This window comes from Pteronotus mesoamericanus, unplaced genomic scaffold, assembly GCF_021234165.1.
Source record: "Pteronotus mesoamericanus isolate MK-2021 breed Mesoamerican mustached bat unplaced genomic scaffold, CSHL_Meso_final scaffold_21, whole genome shotgun sequence".
NCBI classification, from domain to species: Eukaryota; Metazoa; Chordata; class Mammalia; order Chiroptera; family Mormoopidae; genus Pteronotus; species Pteronotus mesoamericanus.
In genome coordinates, this window is record NW_026555310.1 from 28,544,826 (window position 1) to 28,566,982 (window position 22,157).

At 37.8% G+C, this 22,157-nt stretch overlaps 1 protein-coding gene across 1 annotated transcript in view; it reads left to right on the plus strand.

Moving 5' to 3' along the window:
• DUSP16 (dual specificity phosphatase 16) overlaps positions 1-22,157 on the plus strand; it is a 72,990-nt gene that overhangs the window by 9,449 nt on the left and 41,384 nt on the right. The window lies entirely within an intron of this gene.

Here is a 22,157-nt window from a genome sequence, read left to right on the forward strand (position 1 = left end):
TTTAGAGAAAATATTTGCCAAATGCCCGAGTATGAATAAACTATTAAGTTGTCTGTCAGTCATTCTCTTAAGCAAAAATGGTATATACTATGAAAGAAGTATGTAGTTTAGCTCACAGCTCAATTGCATATGTGTATTTCTTAAGCAGCTATTGCATTAGGTATGTAGCAGAAGGAATTTTTGTGTGTATTTCACATTTTATCACACAGAATGTTAAAAAGAACAAGTTCTCAAGAGTGAGATTTAATAAAATTAATAGCTTATTTTATCAAACATTGTTAAGTGAAACTGGCTTTTTAAAAATAATTGATAGACAGTGAAGAATATAATTATTACTGGTACAGTTTTGTTACCCTGCCTTGATTCATGCTAAAGAGCTAGCATTTTATATGTTGCTTTTGTATCACCAGAGCAGATACCAACATGATTGTTTCAGCATAAATCATGAGATTCAAAGTTATTTAATACTTTGAGTAATTCAGCAGTACTTGTGTTTGTTGCCAAGCTTTCACATAAAAGAAAACCTTTTTCGATGGTTAGTTGGTGTGGATACTGGGATAATAAAAACAAAACAGTAAGTCCATCCACATCCATGGATTTGTCCACTTACAAAGCGAAAGTTGTATCCTTGAGGCGAAATATTAACTTGTCGTTCATGTTAGCAGTAAAATATTTTATTTGATGAGATACTGCATCATTGGTAAGTGGCATTGCTTTGATTTGTCATACTGACTTTCCATCCAGCAGACATTCAGCAGTGTCAACCATACAAAGCTTTATTAGTTTCTCAGCCATTGTGTGCGCTGCTTCAACCAGTGCAGTCTGATCATTTACCCTGTGTGAAGTGTCTGCAGCGTCTTCAGTTCTGATTTGAAAATAGTCTTTTGCTTTTCAGGAGCTCATCATGTCAGTGTTTAAAACATTCAATTTCTTTATCTTTCAGTGAATTCATTTGATGATAAGGAGAATAAAGATTATAGCAGGTAGTGTCAAAGATTGCTATGCTAGGAAATAGAAGTAATGAGAACACACTGAGTTAATTTCTTTAAAACATGCATGTTTATACCTTAAATTTGCTACCTTAGAAAATTCTAAGAAACAGAAGAGTTTACAAGCATAAGTTTCATTAGCTGCGATCATCACTCACCATGTGTCGTCTGGGTTCACTGCTGTACACTCAGGGGATAATGAGAGCGAAAAAGGGAAATAACATCTTTGTTTTACTAAATATAATTTTGACACTGTGAATCTCCTGAAAGGGTCTCAGAGACCTCTGGATCGTACTTGGAAAATGATGATATAAACTAGTGCGGTATCCTAATACATTTTTAGAGTAGTCTCACATGGACATCTATATCAGTACAGTGTTGTTTCCATTTTAACTGAGTAATTTACAAGAAAGAGGGGAATATGCTAGTCTGTGGGCAGAGCCGTGTGACCCAGAGGCCACGCCAGTGGAAGGTCGTGTATTGTCAGTGAGTGGTGGGGTAAAGGGAAAACGGGAGGGGTGGCAAAAGCCCTTTACTACAACTTAAACAATGAGCTTTTGCTTTCCCTGTGTTTTTCTTTTTGAACTAAAAAAGCACTGAGCCCACATGTGTACAAAATACAGTGTTCATACTCATTTATGTCAAGATTACTCAACCATTTTTTCCTGGAAGGAAAATGGGAGAGATGCTACCATACTGGAGGGGAGAATGGATGCTCATGGCAGTTTGTTCCTTCCAGCTAAGGAGGCTGTTGATCTTTTTCTTTGTGGAAGCTGAAGGATGACAGGAGACACATGAGGTTGGAAAGAAGAAATTGAGAAACGGGGGGAAATGGAGTAGACGCTAATGATGAGGGGAACAGCTGTAGGCAGAGGGGCTGTGGACGGAGGGTGGAGGTAAGCACTGAGGGCAGAGAGGAAGCCTGGGGTGAACGGGGCTCTCCTGTGCACTGCGCAGGAAGAGCGGGGCCCAGGGAAGAACAGGGGTGGGTGAAGCAAGAGTCATTGAGATGAACATCGTTTGAAATATTTCCATCAAAATGTGGTTAAAAAAACTATTTAAGTAACAGCACTGGATAGTCTGACTTTTAACGTCTTAGCAATATTCAAATTCTGTTATTTTAACCAATGGGAAAAAACAACAATGCCATGAGTTTGTTGTAGTGCTGGTAAATCTCGAAGCTTTGGTTATAAGCATCAGTATTATGAAAATATCGACTGGGCCAGGATTGGGGCTATAAATTCAAGATGAAATTTTAACACTTTATTTTTTACTGACAGACAAAGGAGACAGAAGAGTTTAGTTAAAAAAGATGTATCATTCATCAGTTTGTTGTTTATGTGGTACTTAATTCCAAAAACGATTTGAGATGGCAGAAGCAATGATCAAAGTCAATAATCAAAAACAAACATGATCTAAATTATGTTTTTTCCCTAACAGTTTCTCTGCTGATGACATTTATGTTAATAAGGTCATCTAGTTGAGATACAAAACTGTAATCAAACTGGTCTCTGTCAACTATGCAGGAGAAATGTAATCCTGACATTTTTTAGTTGCATGTAATATAAAGAATGTATGTGTGTAATGGCAATGAGATTGGGCAGGAAAATCATAGCATGCCACAGGAAAAAAAATTTTTTTTAAATTCAGGACTGCTTTCAGCTGTAGTTCACAGAAAGCTACCAGCAGAGGCTTAAACTATGATGTACTTTTTTGTGCAGTTCAGAGAAGTTTAGAGGTAGGCGGTTTCATGGTTGGCCCAGCTGCTCAGCCATGTCCCCAGGTTTTCTCCCATCTTTGATTCTGCTTTCGAGTGTTCACTTCTGCCTCAGCTTTAGGTATCACATCCCTTTTTCAAGGCTAGAAGGAGGCAGGACACAGATCAAGCAATCCTTCCTCCTGTGCTTGCCTGACAGAGAACAAACTCTTTCTCAGGAGTGTCCATTCAGTTTTCTCTTCAGTATCATTTACCTGAACTGTTTCACAAGACACCCCCCCCCCCCCCCCCCACCCTCGACTCACAGTAGAGACTTGGGAAGTGAGTGTGTGGCTAAGTGGAACGGGGTTTCCATGGTTGGTGTCATGGGCATCATGTATCATTTCCTGGGCTTCCATTGCTTGTTGCCCAGGAAAAACTGGTATTCAGCTTGCAAGTTAAAGGGGAAGAAATGTCTATTGGGTAGCTGGTTGATTGTGTGTCTGTCACAGATACGCAAAAAAGGAAGCACAAAAGGTATTAAGTAATTTGTTAAAACATTTTTTTAGTCTGGAGACTGTTTTAAGTGTTCCCCACAAACAAGGCCACATCCATTTTCTTTCTTTTGGTGGGAGGTTATGCAGACTTATAACCCAATTAATTGTAGAGCTAATTTAGAGACAATAAGGTCTCAGTTTTCTCAACTCTGAAATAGGAATATTGTGTTACATAAAATCTCTGAGGTGACTTCCAGTTCTAAAACACTTTTTTTCCTTGTCTTTTGACCATTTTACATTTTACTAACTTTTTTAATTAAAAAAAGTATACAGGATTAGAGAGACGATATGAAAATGGTGTTTTTTAGTCATCTGTTTAAAAATTTTTAATTTTAATTTTATTTTTTATGTGCCCCAGGCATGAAACAGCTCTGGCCACCAACACAGGCATCAAGCGAGGGCGCACTAAGGACTTGTTTTTTGGCCATCGTGACAGCTTCAGTATCTTCAGTAAAGATCTTGATGGTATAGAACAGTGATTTTCAACTGGTGTGCTACAGGGATTTTCAAAACATTCAATACCTGACTATTTAGTCAGGGGCACTAACCTCTTTTCCCTTAAATTATCAAATAAGAAAATGACAGTGGCCAACATAACAATAGCTGTCCAATGTGAATGAATCAAAATTATGCCTATTTTTGGTCATATATTTTTTGCTGTAGAAGTTTAGTCATTAGTGTATGGGTGCCATGGGATGAAGAAGGTTGAAAATCGCTGGTATAGAAAGGTAAAGCTAGAAATAGATTTTGGCTCAGCTTTAGGTATCACATCCCTTTTTCAAGGCTAGAAGGAGGCAGGACACAGATCAAGCAATCCTTCCTCCTGTGCTTGCCTGACAGAGAACAAACTCTTTCTCAGGAGTGTCCATTCAGTTTTCTCACATTCTGCCCCAAATTTCCATTGAAAATGAAAACTAATTGCATTTTGTTTTAGTGGGGATCATATACATGTATGTATATATTTGCAAAACCCTTAGTATTATACAGTGTTCTGAGAAAATGTCCCCTGTCCCAACAGAGGAGGCATTTTAAGCACTATTGTTAAAAACTTGGCAGAACATCCCCTTTTGGCATTTGTTCTTATTTGTTAGTAGTGTTCACACTGCATATTTGCCTTAAATAAAATTAAAGGACAACTAAAGGAATATGATTCCCTTCATGCACTGTAGCAACTAAACTTTACTTGAATGAGGCAGAACCTTTGATGTTTCAAGTGCTTTAAAATGGGATTCTATTTGTGTTACAGAGACAGCAGTAATCTGGTTCCTCATGTAGAATTCTGTCAAGATTATGTGAATTCTGGTATACAGTGAATTGAAAGTCATATTTCCATTTTAACAAATTACAAAGCAATTACACTACTTATAAAAGAGGTTGTTAAAACATTAACCTAAAAGTGTTAACCTTCTTTTTAACAATAATCTTATAGAAGGATCCCACTGCATTTTATTTGTTTGTACTTTGTCAGTATTGGGAGATCCTGGAGATAAACATTATTAACTATGGCACTTAGGGGCCAAAAGTATGTGCAATTTGGGGTGTATTTTTAAGAACAAAATGCATGGATGTATATGTATTTAACAGTTGCTTTAAACAGCTTACAGGCAAGTGTCTAATTTTATTACCTAAGAATATCCAAGTATCAGTTAGAAACTTTCCTTCTACTGAAACCTTTTTAAGCATGTAACTAAAACATTTGTTTTCGTTTTTCATTATGTGAATGACTAAGAGCCTTGCTAATGTAAATATTCAGGAAGCTTCATTTTATAGCTTCTTGATTTTATAGCCAACAATAAAAATTATGTACAGCGGAAAACCCCATCTTTGCTTCTCTATAGTCCCAACTGAAAGACCCAGGTGGTTTTTTCTGGCCAGTGAATGACCTGTGATGCAGAATCTTACATGCTGCCAGTGGCTATCTCATTATAGAATATAATTAACATGATACTAGTTTAAAGAGATACAGTATTGGCGGCAGGGGGCGGGGAGGATGGAGGGGGATTTCCAAGTAGCAAGTGTTGGGCAGTATGGTATCCATTTGCTAGGAAAAAGTCATTTTATTTAAAAAGTATTGTGAAATCAGTAGAGACTTTTGTTAAAGAATGACCTTAATTCATTTCTTAAAATAAGCGCTTTGGTTACTGTGTCTAGTTTGTTTTTTTCTGGACCAAAGATTCATTCTTTTTGCCAGTGGTCATCAGCATGTCATTGGAATCAGCATGAACAAGTATTTACTGAGTGACTTCTAAGAGTGAGTATTAGAAGGGAGGCAAAGAGTAAAGCATGCCACCTTAGTCATCAAGGAGTTTATTGTTGCCAGCATCTCTTTATTGGCTTAAACAAGTTACCCTAACAGCCTCCTTATTCTTTACCCTCAGAGGTCTTAGACTGGGGGTCTAGCACACCGTTCTCTACTCTTGTAGGCTGAGAAAGTCACAGTTAGAAGCAGCAGTCAGTCCAACCAAAGTGCTCTCCTGGCCATTTCGCCTCTCTTCTGTGATTGCAGACTTGGGCCTTGCTTACTCCAAGAGCAGGCACTGTGCTAGCTGGCTGCTTCTGCAGGGCAGTTTGGGAGAAGGAAGACAGTGTCCTCAAGCAGCTCTTGGCTCCTTGTAGAGTATAAAAGGTTGAGAGGGACACAGCAAGAAAAAGTAATAGATCTATTGCCATTTTCTTTCCTTTTTAGTTTTTTTTTATTGTGGTAAAAACATTTTAATCATTTTGAAGTGTACAGTTTATTTAGTAGTATTAGCTATATTCACATTGTTGTGAAACAAATTTTTCGAACTTTTCATCAATAACAAATCCCCTTTTCTCTTTCCCCCCAACCCTGTTAACCACCATTCTACATTGTTTCTATGATTTTGACTGTTTTAGCTACCTTATGTAAGTGGAACTGCATTAAGTGTCGTTTTGTGATGTATTTTACTTAGTATAATATCCTCAAGGTTCATGCATGCTGTGTCATGTGACAGGAATTTTTAAGCAAGCTGCATAATGTATTATCATTGTATATATGATCACATTTTATTTATTGATCTGTCGATGGACATTTGAATTGCTTTTGGCTGTTGTGGATAATGCTGCTGTGGACTTGGATGTACATATATCTCTTGGATACCCTGCTTCCAGTTCTTTTGGGTATACACCCAGAAGTGGAATAACTGGATCATATGGTAAGGAACCGCCATACCATTTTGCATAGCAGTTGCACCATTTTATAATCCCAGCAAAAGAGCACAAAGGTTCTAATTTCTCCACATCATTGCCAACATTTGTTACTTTCTAGGTTGTATTTTGTTTGTTTGCTCCTAATAATAGCCATTCTAACAGGTATGCGGTGATACCCTGTTGTGGTTTTGATTTGCACTTCTCTGATGATTAGTGATTATGAACGTCTTTTTTTATACTTGGTTAGTAATTTGTGTATCATCTCTGGAGAAATGTCTATTTAAGCCCTTTTTCCATTTTTTAAAAATTGAATTTTTTTTTTTGTTGAGTTGTAAGATGCCATTTTCTTTTTAAAATATGAATGGCATCTTAGGACTTGTCGCAGATCAGGTGTGATAGAGTGCAGGGGTTAAAAGTGGAGTGAGTGGATATACAAACCGCAGAGGAGCCCCTCCCATCCCCACATTACCAGTGCAGCTTGCTTAGTTGAGAACTTTACTCCAAAGAGGATAAAACAACTATGGGACGTTTATGCAATGGAATACTACTCAGCAGTAAAAAAGAAGAAAATTTTGCTCTTTGTGACATCATGGATGAACCTGGAAAACATTATGCTAAGTGAAATAAGGCAGTAAGAGAAAAACAAGTACCATATGATTTCGCTCATATGTGGACTCTAATGAACAAACTGAACTGACAAGCAAAATAGAAACAGACTCAGATAGACAGCAGAGGACAGCTCTGGGTGGAGGGGTTCGGAGGTGGAGGGATCAAGTAAAAAGGAAAAGGGACTCGTGGGCACGGACAGCAGAGTGGTGACTGCTGGGGGCGGGGCATAAAGGAGATAAATGGCAGTGGGGGAAAAATAAAATAAAAATAAATTTAAAATTATTTTTTAAAAACAAAGAGGGTTTGAGGCCTCAGATTCATTCTCCTCTTCCTCCTTCTCCTCCTTGTCATTACCTATAAAACCAGGGTGGTGGACAAGATGGTAACCAAGGTACCTTCCAACTCAAAAATTCTGAGTTTTTAGAGTACTTTTACTAACCTCTAGCATCTAAAATTTCTTTGGAATTTTGGTGATACCTGTCCCCTAGACTGAGAAATCTTCGCATGGAGAATAAGAAGCACTCCACCAAAGCTCTTGGACCTTTGGTTTTCTAACTTTTTATCTTACTCATTTTTCTCTTGGTATCACTGCAAATCCTGAGCTGAAATGTTAATTCTTTAACTGCTGCTCTATACAGTCCTTCAGTGGGTATGTGATGGAGAGGTAGAGCTTGCACTTTGCCCTGTAGATATAACAGCAGTTGTTTTTTCGTAAACCTTACAGTCATGAGGAAATAGAAGCCAAAGTTCACTGGAGATTGTATTTGTTGTTTTAAATACATAGAGCAAACAGAAAAATCAGTTCAAATTCAGGGTATTTTTATTTCTGTAAAATCAGCTATATTTTTATATTAAATGTCAGCTTTAAAGAAACATCACCCTGAAACAAACTCATAGATACAGAGCACAGACTGATCATTGCCAGAAAGGAGAAGGATTGGTAAGGGGGAAAAGTACAAATAGGTAGTTACAAAATAGTCACGGGTAAATAAAGTGCAGCACAGGGCATATACTATAGTAAATAGTATTGTAACTGTGTATTGTGCCAGGTGGGTGCTGGAGTTACTAGGGGGACATCACTTCATAAATTATGTAAATGTCTAATCACTGTGCTGTATACCTGACACTACTATAAAATAATATTGAATGTCAACTGTAATTGACAAAAAAACCATTACCCAACTGATCTGTTCAATCCTTGTCCGTGACTTTCACAGTGATACCTGCTGCCACAATTAGAGGAAAGAAGTATAATTGTGGTGATTGAGATTGAAGGGCCCTGTGGGCTCTGCTATGATATGCTTAGTATTACTGTTAGGTTTCATGTATTGGATATTTTAATTTTTTTTGCATCTTACAGATATAATCTTGACAGGTAACCAATCTTTAGGGAGCTTAGTTACCTAGTTACATGGAGTCTAATGTTACGCCATATGGTGCTATGACTTAAAATGCTCTAATGCTAACAGTGCCCTATGAGGTAAAGGTAAACAAGCAAAATATGGTAAACCAAATAGGAATGGGTGAGGAATGTGCATGGTGACTCAGAAAATGAGTTATTGGTAGTTTTTGCAAGAGAACCCAATACATCTAGTCATGTATTGTCTTTGTGTTTGACTGTCTGTGGCATCTACATTGCTTTCTGGCCTACTGCCAAGTCTTGATGGACCATTACCAAATACTAGATACTTTTGCCAAAATACTAAATATAGTTGGGTGTGTGAACAGGGGAGATCACACAGAGGACTAAGGCAACTTTTAGAGAGCCATATTGGGCGAAGCCACCATAATGTTCAGGGCTACCCTACGTCACTCTTAACCTAGATTGTACAGTCAAGTCAAGGATTGAAATGTTTGGTAACATTATGACAGTTTCATTGTAAAAGATTATCTAGGCCCTGAGGGGATTTCTCATCACCATCCCTCTGATCATAGATTTGTAATTTAATTGTGAAAAAACACAACCACCAGAACATTGGTAGAATGAAAAGATAAAGCTAACGTGTGGTTGATAACTACAGGCCAGTATTCATTACTGTCATCGTTCTCAAAAGGGTGTTAAGATTCCTCTCCATGTGATAGCATTTCAGAAATATATAATACATAAAACAATCAGATATTTTCATTATTTATCCTTTTATTTATGTTGCATAGGAACTAGAACTTATTTCAACACTTTAATTTCATTTGTGGTTTCTAAAAGTATATAATGTTACTATTATAACATCAATCATTATTTGTAATAGAAGTTCGTTTTCCTTTTGGATGCTCCAAATTCCATATATTAAACTTTCTAGGACTGTGATTTGGTCACCAGTTCTCTGATCTGCTTTGTAATTGGTGGGGAAACATTTGTTAGGAACTGTGACTGAAGGGATCATAGAATTCTGGCTATACATGGTAGCTTTTAGAATATCATTAGACTTCATTTATTCATGTACCTTCTTAATTATTATTGGAGTAACTTAAGATTTGACCATAATTTGTATAATAATAAGTAAATAAGTTTTTCTAATTAAATAGGGCATATATGTATAAAAATACTTTGATAGTGTTCAAAAATCAATTAACATAATTCATTGTAAAAACAACTGTAAAAAAGTAGAAAAACCATATGGCTATCGCACTGAATTCAGACAAAACATTTCTTAAAATCTAATATCTATTTATGACAAATAACTCCTAACAAACAAAACTAGGGACTTCCCAAATATGATACCAAGATCTGGTGAGGATGCAGAGAAAATGAAACTTACACATGTTGCTGGTGGGAATGCACAATGGTACAACTACTTTGGAAAACTGTCTGGCAATCTCATAAATGTAAATGTGCACTTACCACATGACTCATCAGTCCAACTCCTCCTAGGTGTTTACTTAAGAATAGTGGAAACTTATGTTCACACAGAAACCTGTACTCAAATGCTTATGCAACTTTCTGTAAAGTCACCAAAAACTAGAAAACTCAAATGTCCCACAGTGGTGAATGAATAAACAAACTGTGGTACGTCTCCACAAACTGTTGGTGCATACAACAACACAGATGAGTCCTAAAACATTATCTTGGGTGAAGGAAGACACTCTCAAATGGTTGTGCACTGTGTGATTCAACTTAAGTCATATTCTAGAAAGGCAGAGTATAGGTATGGAGAAACAGGTCAGTGCTTGCCAGGGTTGGAGGGTAGGGAGAAGGTGTTGATACAAAGGAGTGGCATAGGGAATTTTTTGGCGTTATGGAGAACTTTACACCAAAAAGTATGTATTTGACTTTATATATTAATTAAAAGTAAGAATTTTTAAAAAGTAAATTTAGTAGTATTCCTAGATACCAGGTCAAAATGAAAAAACTGTATTTCTGTATAACAGTAATAACCAGAAAATAAAATTTTAAGATGATATAATAGCATCAAAAAAATGTCAGTACCTAAGACTAAATGTAATGAAAGATGTCCAAAACCATTACAGGAGCAGATTTGAAATTTATATGGAAATACAAATGGTTAGAATAATATTGAAGGAAAACAGAATTGCAGGATTTATACAATTGGATATGCAGTATAGAATAAACAGATCAATGGAATCACATGGAGACCAGAAACAGACCCCAAAATAAATAAATAAATAAATAAATAAATAAATAAAAGTGTATGTATTTGTGTATACATTTATACCCACACAATTTATGATTAAGATGGCATTATACAGCAATGGGGAAAGAAAAATCTTTTTTTTAATTTTGATTATTTTTTTTCCCCATTGCCTTGTAATCCCTTTATATTCCCTTCTCCCCAGCAATCACCACACTGTTGTTCCTAGGTCAATTGCCTATCCATATTTTTAAAAAACCTAATTTTGACTCTATCTCATATCATAGACAAAAAAAATTCCAGGGGAATTGTAGATTTAAATGTGGAAGGTTTAAAAAAGCTTCTAGAGGAGCTCAACACAGTCATCAAATAAAACCACAGTGAATTGCCACGACATGCGGACCAGAAGAGCTAGCATTTTAAAACAAATACAGTTAAAAAAAACTTGAAAATATCAAGTGTTAGCAAGGATGTAGAGCAACTAGAAGTCTAAACACTCATGGTGAAACTGTAAATTGATACTTTGGAAAGTTGGTAGTCCAGTATTATATTAAAGCTCTAATACTCATCATGCCTCTGACCCAGTAAATCTACCGCTCAGTGTATACCCAACAGAAATGTGTGCTTATATTCACCAAAAGACGTGTCTAAGAATGTTCACAGTACAATTCATAACAACTCCAAATAGGAAACAACCTAAAGGGTCCCTTAATAGAAGAATGGATAAATACATTGTCACATTTTCAATGAAATACTTTATAGCAGTAAACTGTTGCTGTTTACAACAACATGGGCTAAAATATTATGTTGAAGAAAAGAGTTCAGACACATAAGAGTTCAAAAACAGGCAAAATTAATGTATGAGAAGTCCTTTAGGGAGGGAGTTTAGCTGATGGGATGGTGTATGAGGCTGACTTCTGGAGTCTTTCTATTTCTTGATCAGAATGGTAGTTAGATGAATATGTTAAATTTGTAAAAATTCTTTGAGCTGTACGTTCATGCTGTGTATGCTTTTTGGTATATATTTTATAATTGAATTTTTAAAAGTTTGTTAAAAGAAGTATATAGAGTTAACCATAGGAGTGATTGGCATCCAAGATTGTTTTAATTTTTTTCATTAGAAAAGTTCATAGTATCAATGTTGTAAGAAAGAAAATTGATTGCATTTACAAATACAAATAACTAGCTCCATAAATAAATGTAGGGAACAGGCTTAAATTCTTTCCTAACTAAATCAAGACGTTCCTAGGCTTCTTGAGTTTTTTTATTGCTTTTGTTGCTAGGGATAAACCCATTCTTCCTGTATCCTGGTTTCATTTTGTTGGGTTTTTTTTTTTTTTTCTTCTTCACAAAAGAAGGTATTTTTGGAAACCATTCTGTATCAGTACATATAGACAGTTCTTTCCTTTTAGACAGTCATGTGGAATAATGCTACATTGATAATACATTTAGTCTATTTACCATTCATTGACATTGGGATTGTTTCTGTTTCTGACTTTTTACAATTAGAACATGTTTCTGTAAACTATATTTCACATATACTATACTTTGGCAAGTATTTATATAGGACAAATGATTGGAAGTAGAGGTTTTAGATTTTTAAACATTTTTTTGTTTAGAAATAATTTTAAAGTCACAGAAAAGATGAAATATTATTGTCTACTGTTAACTGTTTGCTACTTTTTCTTTATCTCTTGCTTTCTTTTTACATGATATATTTTTCCATTTGAGAGTAAGTGGCTCACATGAGGCCCTCATTCACCTAGCACTTCAGTGAGTTGGAGAAGAACAGGGACATTCTCCAACCCACAAGGGAGCTGTCATTGATTTTATACCTCTGTCCAGTCCACCACTTGTTCTCATCGTCCAGTTGATCCAACAAGATTGTTCATAGCATTTTCCCCCTCTAGTACAGGATCCAGTTTGAGGATCAGATACTGCATTTACTTGTCATGCATCTTTTCAGTTTTCTTTATATTGGTAGTTTCTTGGTTTTTCTTTGTATTTTTTTGAAAAACAACTTTATGGGATACAACTTAACATAAAATTTTGTGAATTGAGATAAAATTCACAACTATTTTAAAGTATACTAATCTGTGGTTTTTAGTATATCTGCAGAACTGTGCAATTATCACCACTGTCTAACTTTAGAACACGTTTATCATTTCCAAAGCTAACCCTGTATACGTCAGCAGTCACTCCCCAACAATCCTCCCTCTTCCCCACAGCTTCTGGCAACCACTAATCTACTTTCTGTCTGCATGGATTTGCCTATTCTGGCTATTTCATATATATGAATTTATATACTCTGTGGCCTTTTGTGTGTGGCTTCTTTTACTTAGCATAATGTTTTCAAAGTTTAGGGGTGTTGTAGTAGGTATCGGTATTCATTCCTTTTCATGGCTGAATATTTCATTTTATGGATATATACCACATTTTGCATATCCATTCATCAGTTGATAGCCTTTTAGGCCATTATAAATAATGCTGCTTACGAACATCCTTACTCATGTCTTTGTGTGTCCATGTTTTCAGTACTCTCATATCTAAAATCTGATCTCACTATGTTTCACTGTAGCACTCTGCAGAGCTCTCTTGGTCATTGGTTCCTCTAGGGTTTGCAGTGGATCATAAGTAGTCAGAGAAACAATTGTTAGATGTGGACCAGGCAGTTTCGTCACTCTGAAGTGGTCTGTAGACTAAAAAGCTTGAGGACCACGCATCTAGACAATTAACCTCTCTGTAAAATTATTATAGATTGTTCATCTCCTAAGAGTTCATTCCTTTTGTCTACCTTAACTGGGCCTTCCAATAAGGTGGACTAGTTTTACTAAGGGTTCCTCTCTTTATTTTTCCTGCTTAGCTTTGTGGGCGATGCTGTTGGGCAGAAATAATGTCAGTACCATCTTGTCAGATACTGTTTATGTTTGTATTTGTGTTGGGGGAGGGGACTGTATGTACCTGCCGGCTGAAGGAAGATGAACTGTCTTTCTCCTCCCTGCTTTCCCTCTGCTAAATCAGGGAGAATAATCAGCAACCTGCCTGCCTCCTGAAGATGAGTGTGTACTTTTTCCTGGCAGGAAGCAGCCAGCCGTCAGGGACCAGCCAAAAAAAGGTTGCCTTCAGAATCTGCAGAAGAGTTTGCTGGCTAGTGATGTCCTCTCTCCTTCCACACTTCTCTTGGCCTGAGGCTGTGAATACAAAGAGATTATGTAGCTGCACCCAAAGGAGTTAGGGTAGCAGGGCATTTTTGAGGACATAAATGTTAGTGAGATTTCTTACTTCTTTCTTTTTGACTTCTAGATATCACCACTAGAAATTCTTTCCCTTTCTCACTCTTGGATCACTCATATATTGAGCCTTGAAGATATCTATGTACAAATTTAATTTATGGTATTATCTTAAATTGTGTCCTCTAAAGGTGTCTGAGCAAAAAGGCTTGCACAACAAAATAGATGTTCAAAAACTGTCGTATATGCGCCACAAACTTGTGAATGCACCACAAGTAGACCCTCTTTTCCAAGGAGACTGCCAAATGAGCATTTTCTAGTTGTGTTTCTGTTGTATGTCAGTAAGGTATATTACTGAATGAAAACCCCTGACTCTGGTGAATGCCACCTTTTTTTAAAAAGTAATTGCAGGTACAACCTTGAGAAGAGTGAGGATGTCCTTTATTTAATGTAATATAGAATGTTTGGCTGGAAGCCCAAGTCTTGGTTTCCATCAGCAGCTTATTAAATGAAATTTTACAGGCCTGGATTAGAGGGAGGGATTACAGAAGCTTGTCTGCCCTTACTAATGGGAAATTCCTATGTAGAGATGTTTAACTTGCATTCATACACAGGTGAACACTGATCTCTGTCGTGTCACCTGCCAACCTTTAAAGGTCTTTTCTTAATACATCTACATCTTAAAAATAGTGGAGAAAGATTAGAAACTAGATTGCTTCAACCATAAACTCTTTTATGGAGCCAGAATGAGGTTCTGTGCCCCAGCACATCCTCGTGGTCTTTTGTTGTTTGTCATAAGCGAATTGTTGTGCTCCTTCATTTTTACTGGAACTAAAGAATCTGTGACATTGAGAATTTGATCTGTTACCTGACCATGACTTCCAGCAGAGCCCCAGACTTCCAGCAGATTTTATAAAACACACCTCAAAATATAGGTCAGGTGAATTACAGTATTGTGTGTGTCACCAAATTTCTCCTTTCCTTCTTCCTCTTAAACTTTGCTTTCCAAGTGGCCTGTGCTTTGTGACCCTTTTCCTTGGGAGGAGGTAGAGTGTCCATCTCTACCTGTTTGTGGGGGGGGGGGGCGGGGAAAGCTGGTGCCTGGGCTCCACTCCCCAGAGATTCTGATTTATTGGTCTGAGGTGCACCAGGGCAGCTCAGAGCTCCCCAGGTGATTTTAACGGGCAGTCAAGATTCAGAACTGCTGCATTAACCAGCATCTCCTCCATTAATCCTGGATCGAGTTACTTTCTTTTTAGCGAATGTTATAATTCACAAAGTACTATTCTTCTGCACACTATTCTCACAGCAAACAAACAAGCTTCTGCTTCCAGGGTTCCTTATTCTTCATGAGTGTTCTGTGGGGCCTTGTTGTCTCAGCGTTTTGTGCTCTGCTTCATACATGGCTATTTATCTGTTACTTCATGGCAGGCTGGCATTTTGGTGAGGCCACCTCTGTTCACAGCCACTCACATTGAATGCTTGAAAGGGTGTGTTCTTTCTCACTCTTTGAAATCTGTTGCTTTCTGTGCCTTTCATGAGCCTATTAAAATTTGCAGAACATTTGGTAAGCCCTATAGGGTTGTGGAAAGCACTTTTCTATAGAAGCTCTAGTTTCTGTTTTACCACTGACAAATTGTGTAACTTTGGGCAAATATAACATTTTGTAAAAGGGATATTATAAACCTACCAGAAGGCATGCATTAGAGTAAATGGAAGTCCTGCTTCAGCGATAAGATTTAAATTTTTCTCTGGCTGACTTCCCATTCCTCCCATAATTGGCAGTAACCATCGTTGTTAGTTTCAGTTCAAACACAGCTTATGCACCTTTATGTCCTCCATGTGAGGGAGACTGAAAAATCAGTAGGTCTAGAGGACTGGTCAGTTGTTAACATTGAGAAAAACAAATGTGTTTTCCAAACTTGCCTGATCCGAAGAACCTCCTGGGACATTTGTTAAAAATGCAGATTCACAATCTACACTCCAGACCCCAAGGCAGTCTCCAGGGGTGGGGCCTGGATGATCATTTTTATCATATATTTTTAAAAAATGTTTAAGTTAAATTAAAAATAGGGCTGCAGAAATTTTTTTTCAACAGAAGGCAGTTTTCACTGCATGTTATCCTGTGTCTGAAATGACCTAGGCTGAACGGAGTAAGTGCCTTATTGCCTAACTCCTTTGAGGCTTGTTACTCAAATGTCACTTCTTGATGGGATGTTCACTGGTTATCTTATTGGAAATTATTGAAAAATGCCCCTCCACTACATACATTTGTCTATTGCTGTGTTATCTGTATTTTTTTTACATGTTCCTTTCATAGAAAGTATTCAGAAATTACTGAAAATACTAAGCTATAAAATTGGGACATTAAATGCCATGTTAAATTCTAAGTGAAAAGAATAGGAAATAGAAAAAAATTACATTAAATTTGGACTGACATTGGTCGATTACATTATATAAGTTTCACTTCCATAAGATACCATCTGTATATTGCATTGTGTGCTCATCACTCAAAGTATAGTCTCCATTGGTCACCATATATTTGATCCCCTTACCTTCCTCATCTTCCCTCAACCCCCTTACACTGTGGTAGCCATAATACTGTTTTCTGCGTCTATGAGTTTCTTTGTTTTGTATGTTCATTTGTTGCTTTCTGCTATATATCCCTCATGTTTGTGAAATCATATGGTTCTTGTCCTTTTCTGTCTGACTGATTTCTCTTGGCATGATACTTTCAAGATTCATGAATGTTGTCACAAATGGCCTATTCATTCTTTCTCATGGCTGAGTAGTGTTCCATTTTATCACTTTATCAAGTTCCTAAGTGATTCTTGTGATTAGACAAAAATGAGAAGTTGCTCGTAGAAAATTGAATGTAGTAGGTTTTCAGTAAATGAACACATGAGTATTCCAGTGACCCATTTAACTTTCCTTCCTGGAGTTTTACAGATTAGCTAAGGTCTCAAAACCCCAGAATTCAGAAGAACTACTTGCAAGAGAAAAAAAAAAAACCCAACAAAACTGAACATTTACTTAGAGGGCCTTTTAGTGTCTGATGCCTAGTGGTGTGTGGAGCTTAATGTGTTGATAGCAGATGTTAGTAGGTTTTTTTAAACCTATTTGAGAATTTGTGCAGTGGGATAAAACAGTAGAGCTTTGTGAACATTATTCTTAGGGTCTGTGCCATGGACTACATTTTAGATGAGGTGGTGAAATTAGATATTTTGGTATTTAAGTCATTGAGTTTCTTAACGGACAATGCTGTGGCCTTGCTTTATATTGAATTTCCCTTGTGGCAAGCTTCTTATATTTGTAATGATTTTGCTTTGAATTTTAATTTAAAATATGTCATGTCTGATACTGAAGGTTACATTTGGAAAAGGAACATTGCCTTGTACTAAACCATATATGCTTGTATTGCTTTGTATGGGATGCATATATAATGCCTTGGAGCCTGGGTCATGGGGATATGTAATTATATTTTTTAAATCTCTTTAATTTTTTCACACTACTAAGTCACGGTTGGATAAATGCCGTGATTCTATATTAAAACTTATTTTGGTTAATGATCATATAAAATAATTTTTACTTAGGTCATGCAGAGAATAGGCCTCAGTATTGCAACTTCCAAATCTTTTATTTCTTCCTCTGAATGACATGAGCATGACTTCAGTTGTGACTGATTAAAAATATGTATATTTGTTTTCTGTTGCAAATGTTTTATGTATATAATGGAAAATTTGGAAATTACTGAAGAATATGAGAAAGTCACCCATAATGCCAACATTCACAGTCCATCTGTTTACATCATACTTTCTTTAATTTGGCCTTTCAGATGCCTAATTATTCTGGTTTTGTAAACAGTGACCTGACTAGTAAAATTTGAACCTGTACCTATTGCTCATTTTGCTTGGTACTGGTCCATTTGAAACAGGGACAGAATAGAGTACTGAGATATTTTCAGATGCTTTATGGTGGAATAATTTAATAATGTAGTTGAAATAGCCATTTTCACGGGCACGTTCAGTCAGGAAGTCAGTTATTTAGTAAGGGTATATTTTGTGCCAGGAACACTGCCTTGGATTTCGACCATCACCAGTCTCCTGGGTCTTTCCTTTCCTGTCTGATTTTGTAGTTGCCATTCTGGGCAGAGCCATCCATGGAATACTAAAACTGTATGGTTATAACTAGTCAGTCTCCTTACTTCCATTTTTTCCTCATTTCGGTCTGTAGAAAGTTACCAGAGCGAAGGTCTTGCGGTGCTTTTTCATGTTGTGTTCAGAAAGCTCACAGTGGCTCAGGCAGCTTCAGACTTTCAGGAAACCTCACTAGAGTATTCTGTTTCTCGCTGATATAATCTGTGCTCCAGCCAGGAAAAACTGCACAGCCATCCTTCTACCTTAGCTCATGCGTTTTCCTCATCTGGAATTTTGTTCCCTCCTCTCTGGCAGTTCATGCCTCTATTTTCCTTCATACTTTAGGACGCCTTCCTCTTTGAGTTGCTGTTCATCTGCTAGCCCATTATCTTTTTACATTTTTCCAAATGTCATTTTTCAGTTACTTAATATTAGGGATCTGCCACCTATTCTGTTTTTCCCCACAGGGCCCTGTATTGGTTTAGAAACCAATGCTAATTTAGCTTAAATCAGTACGGACATTGGTATTTTTTCAGGGTGAGAAACGTAGACTGATAGGAAGGCGTTCACTGCTGCGTGTGGCTTGCCTGGACCTGACCGACATCACACTGGAATTTATAGAGGCAGCGAAGTGTAATACCATCCAAAGTGACAGAATAACCTCTGAAAAAAGAAAAAAAACAAACCACCAAACAAATTAGAAACACCATTCTCACGAACTTTCATTGCAGAGCAAGTGTTTTGTGGGAAATCTCTCTCTTTTTTTTTTTTTTTTGGACTCAAGGTATTTATTTTATTCCGTGGGTTGTAAGCCATGACTATTTATTTTGCTATTCAAATTGTGTGGGAAGTCCTTTATAACAAACTTAGCCAGTAGAGTTACTAGGAGCTGAGATAAGGGACCTGTAATTATTTAGTGTTCCACTCTGCCTTTTCTTAATTCTCTTTGAAGATCCTCTGGATGGGATTTTGCTCAAAAGAGCAGAGAACTGATGACTCACCTGGGGTTGGGAGGGGCGGGGGGCGGGCGGGCTTGTAGAGCAGGGCGAGGAAGCTGCTGGCCCCGGCTCTAGGTGAAAGACAACTTTGTCCATACGTGCAGGGGTTACTTTCTGTTTTAAGAACCTGGGTAGTAGATTATAAAATAATTCAGATCTTGTTCATTTTCTTAGTATCTAGTGTGAAAACACTGAGAATTTGTGCCGTCCTCTGAGAGTTTAGATAAGGGGTTAACCCTTTAGCATCTAGATCATCAGGGCATCCGAAGGCTAGTGAACATGTAAGATACTGAATTCATCATCTCTTCTCAGTATAACAATGGATGAGATAGCAAACTGGAAAAATTTTACCTCTCTCCTCTAAAATAAAACTTTTATTTTACCCTAACAAGTAATCAGAAGATTTTAAAGGTTGATAAGACACCTGAATCCATGCACAGCTATCTTCAAAACTGTCTGGAGCAGTTAGGATTACTCCTTATAATATCAACACATCAAGGGCCTCAGCATCCCCCCCACCCACCTCAAAAAAACAAACAAAATGGATTAAGGGTGAGGGCTTAACCGTGGAAAGGAGGCTTTACTATAGTCATGAAGAGAGAAGTGAAGATGAATATGAAGAGGATGGGGGGAGAGAGGGAAACAGCAGTGCTTCTAAGAAAATATAAGGGCACAGAAACTGCGGTTAGATGGTGCGATGGAGCCAAATTAGAGGGAAAAGACAGGAGGTGAAAAGGCCAAAGTGGGAAAGTATCGCTTGAGGACAGGGAACATTCTGACTCCCTGTGAGGGGCTGCTCTGCAGACCTTGGTCTGTTCTCTGTCTTGTGTGCTGTGGTCCTTCTGCCTCGGTCCTGGCCCTGTCATCGACTTCGCCCTGTGGTGCAGCTTCCTGATTTCATTAACCACTCCCCCGCCCCTGGCAGGACCCCAGAAGGGGGACAGATGCAGCGACTTAAATTAGCACAGCCCAGGAGCCGAGAGTGAGCAGGGATGCTGCCGCCCCCTGGCCTCCCTCCCCTTTCTTCCTTACCTGGGAGCGGGACAAGCTCCCAAGAAGGCTCCTCAGAGCCAGTCGTGGAAACCCCCCCGCAAAAGAAATGACCTGGAACAGTTGCCATGTTGTTTGTGGAGCCACGGCCCAGGAGTCACCCATTTTAATTTGTGTGCTGTAGGATATGCACTCTACCTCCTTAGTGTGGCTGCTTAATAATTGAGTCAGCCCTGCTGCTCTGACCCTGTCAAGGCGCCCTTACTGAGTCAGACCTGGGGTGCACTGAGTATTACCATTTTCTCAGTGATGGAATCCTTAGATGGTAAGTGATTGCAGGATTCCTCCTGCAGGTGAGGAAAAAACAGGCTTAGGGATGTCAAGCGACTCTTGATAAGACATGTTAGCATCTTTGTAGGAGAGCTGGAATTAGGAAAAAGGTTTCCTGAGTCCTGGTCCAGTTTGTTTGTTTGTTTAAATTTTCAACAGTGCACCATTTAACTGCACTGTTTCTAAGTTCCTGGGATTAGTTTTGGTGTCAAAGGGCAAAGAAACTGAGCAGGCCCAGGATGCAGGTACAAAGAGAGAGAGAAAGAAGCTTGGGGTGGAGTTTTTGTGATTGTAGGGTTTTGTAGCTCCTGCTTTTACTGTTAGTGTAGCTGAGCAAGGGGCCTGCAGCTACCCTTGGGCCTGGCTGGTGTCCCATTTTTGAGGCCCCAGAGTTATTTTTAGCCTCAGGGCCTTGGAAGCAGGTGTGGTCCAGGCTTGAAGGCCACGCCTGGAATGTGTTCAAGTCTTGTTGTGCATGCCTGTTTGGGAGCTGAGAATAGTGACGAGGCCGCTCTATACAGCACTGTGTCAAAAGAATTTGTGCTTTTGCAGTGAGAGGAAGGAAAGTCATACCATGTTTCAGTTGCAGTGCTTTAAGCAGGTTTATTTTGGAAACTTTATCAAATGAAATACATTTGAAATTGTTAGGGAATGTATTAATTTTAAAAAGAAAACTAGCTATAAGTCCTTTGTATATAGAAGAAACCTTTTGTGTTGAGTCATACCCCAACTGACCTGTTTTAAAAGCCCAGGTATATAGTCGCAAGTGTGTGATTTAAAATTTAATTTTTCTTGTTTTTTTTTCCCTCCTCTCAAACATTATTATTGAAAGTAATTCTTTCATGTCCTTTTGTGAGCAGAAATTCAGCTTTTACTTTGAGGGTAAACACAAGTTTTCCTCTATTGTACTTGTTCCCTTTCTCACCTCGCTCAAACCCACGCGTTTGTACGCGGCGCTGGTATGGAGGAGTGCCGGCAGGACTGCCACAGATGCTAGTGCCTGGCTCCAGGTGTACACCATCCCTGTTTCTAATTTTTTTTCACTTTCCAAGATTGTGGGACAGAATATAATATTATCTTTAATTACCCAAGCAGAACTATTACATGCTTGTATGTATGTGGGTGTTTGAGGTCCTACTTTACCTACTGTTCTGTAACTGGATTTTATTCTCTTAATGTATCATGATTACCTTTCATTGTTAAAAATGATACTTTTGCACCATCCTTTAAAAATGGTCCATGATACTGTGTCGCAGGATTTTTCATAATTTATAACTTGGTTATCTAGTCCTCCTCTCTTGCCCATACAGGCCTTTTCCGATATTTTTCATGTGTGTTTTAACTGAAAGGTGGGACAGTTTCTTGTAAATTACTTTGAAAGTATTCTTGTAAGCCATTTTGACATTACCTTCAGGAGAATGTAGTTTGGCATTCTAGTTTTGCTTATTTTAGTATTAGGATTAGGAGGTTTAAAGTAGGAAAAATTCTGGAATATTACTGTAATAAACTTGGACTCAAGTGCAGGTGGTGGGAGGTTTGGTATTGACTTTTTATTGTTTTTCTTGCTTGTTCCTAGAGCGTTCTGATCATCTTTGGAAAAATTAAATTACAGCCCTTCTCCCATTAGACTGTTCTAAATTGTCCAGACGTTTACCTTGGTCATAATATCGGTAATAATTTAGCTCTTTGTCAGGAAGAGTACACTTTATCTTTCATGCAGTGGAATTTTGTTGTTTTGGGGGTAGGGTGGGCTAAATATTATAAACTCAACATTAGTGTTACCAGCCGCTTGAATACAGTAATCTACCCTAGCAAGCCTTTGTGGTATTTGATACACCTGTTGACAAGGAGAACTCCTCGAAAG